Source organism: Ylistrum balloti, unplaced genomic scaffold (assembly GCF_031769215.1).
Source record: "Ylistrum balloti isolate Yb309-2 unplaced genomic scaffold, AGI_CSIRO_Ybal_v1 Utg370452, whole genome shotgun sequence".
NCBI classification, from domain to species: Eukaryota; Metazoa; Mollusca; class Bivalvia; order Pectinida; family Pectinidae; genus Ylistrum; species Ylistrum balloti.
Genome location: NW_026782300.1, coordinates 1,125,639 through 1,126,943, shown reverse-complemented (window position 1 = coordinate 1,126,943; position 1,305 = coordinate 1,125,639). Strand labels below are relative to the sequence as shown.

Sequence of the window (1,305 nt, the reverse complement as noted above, 5' to 3'; positions counted from 1 at the left end):
GGGTCGCCTAACATAGACTTCATTTTCTAAGTACTGATATGGGTGCTAATGCTAACTAAGAGAAATTATGTTTGATTGTTATCTACCCTTATCGGTGTCGGCCACAAGCTGGTCAATTTTAGTGAAGGGTACTGCAGTTATATAGTAAATCGAAAAACAAACGTGTACATGAAAACAAGAATAACCTTGTTAAAACATATCTCATACGGAAAGCTTACAGATCAGAGACATATTTAAACATATGGGAGTGCAGACTTTATGTTTCTCTTATAAAGTTTGATAGTTTTGTCATAGTTTTACTGTGTTGTTTCATATCAATAACAAAACTGACTTGATTTGGCGAAAATTGACGTTGGCGGGACTTCTATTGTTTGTCGTTACATTAGAATGGAGAGAGTATGTCCTTGGGATAGTAGTTATGTATGGAATATCTGGAACAGGGCACGAGCTCACGTGTTGTTACGCAGTATAGTTTGGAAACCCTGGTATTCAGATAAGAAGCCATTATTCCAAATCCACTTCTCGTCAGTATTAAAACATCACATTGTGTGAGAACAAAAAAATCTACAACCACTTTCTTGTAACCATTAATTAAACCCTCTCCAGTATTGCCCCAGTCGACGTGTACGATTCGTCCTTCAGCTTCCAGGAGGTTTTTGAATAATGCGTTGGCTTTATCGCGCACAAATTGGGCGTCAGTCGCTATGAATATACTATAATTTCTCATTTCCATTGATTTCAGTACGTCCCAAATATGTGTAAGTTGTCTCCTTTCCGTATGTGTGTTATCTCCTGGTATTGTGTCACTTCCACCCATACGAATATGAGCACAGGCAAGTTTTGGTATACCTTGTACAACATTGTTTACTGCTTCAGTGATCATGTTTGTAGGTTTGAAGAAGGTGTTGAAAAACTTTGCATAAATATCGGCATAATGTAATTCGAACAGCCATGGAATGAGGTTTTGTAAACCCAGAAACTTTCTAAAGTGTTCGGTATAATCCCAGTTTATACGTACGAAATTTACATCATTGGAAAACACACGATTAAGACCTGTTAAATTAGTTTCCTTAATTTCATTTGGAACTGTGGAAACAAAATCAGAATAACCATAGGACCTTCCTTCTAAAATTGAGGAATTATATTTCCAGTTAAATGAAGTTGGATTCAAATAATCTGTCAAGGTACCAGATTTTGTGTACCTTATGAGGTAATGTTTACGCACAATAACGGAAATGACGTAAGCACTGAACATGCCCGACATCCGGTCTGACCATCCTCCACAGGATCCCGGATGTTCATCGT

The 1,305-nt window shown here is 37.5% G+C and overlaps 1 pseudogene; it reads right to left on the bottom strand.

Moving 5' to 3' along the window:
* Window positions 1–382: 382 nt before the first annotated feature.
* On the bottom strand, window positions 383–1,305 carry LOC132555127 (uncharacterized; annotated as a pseudogene).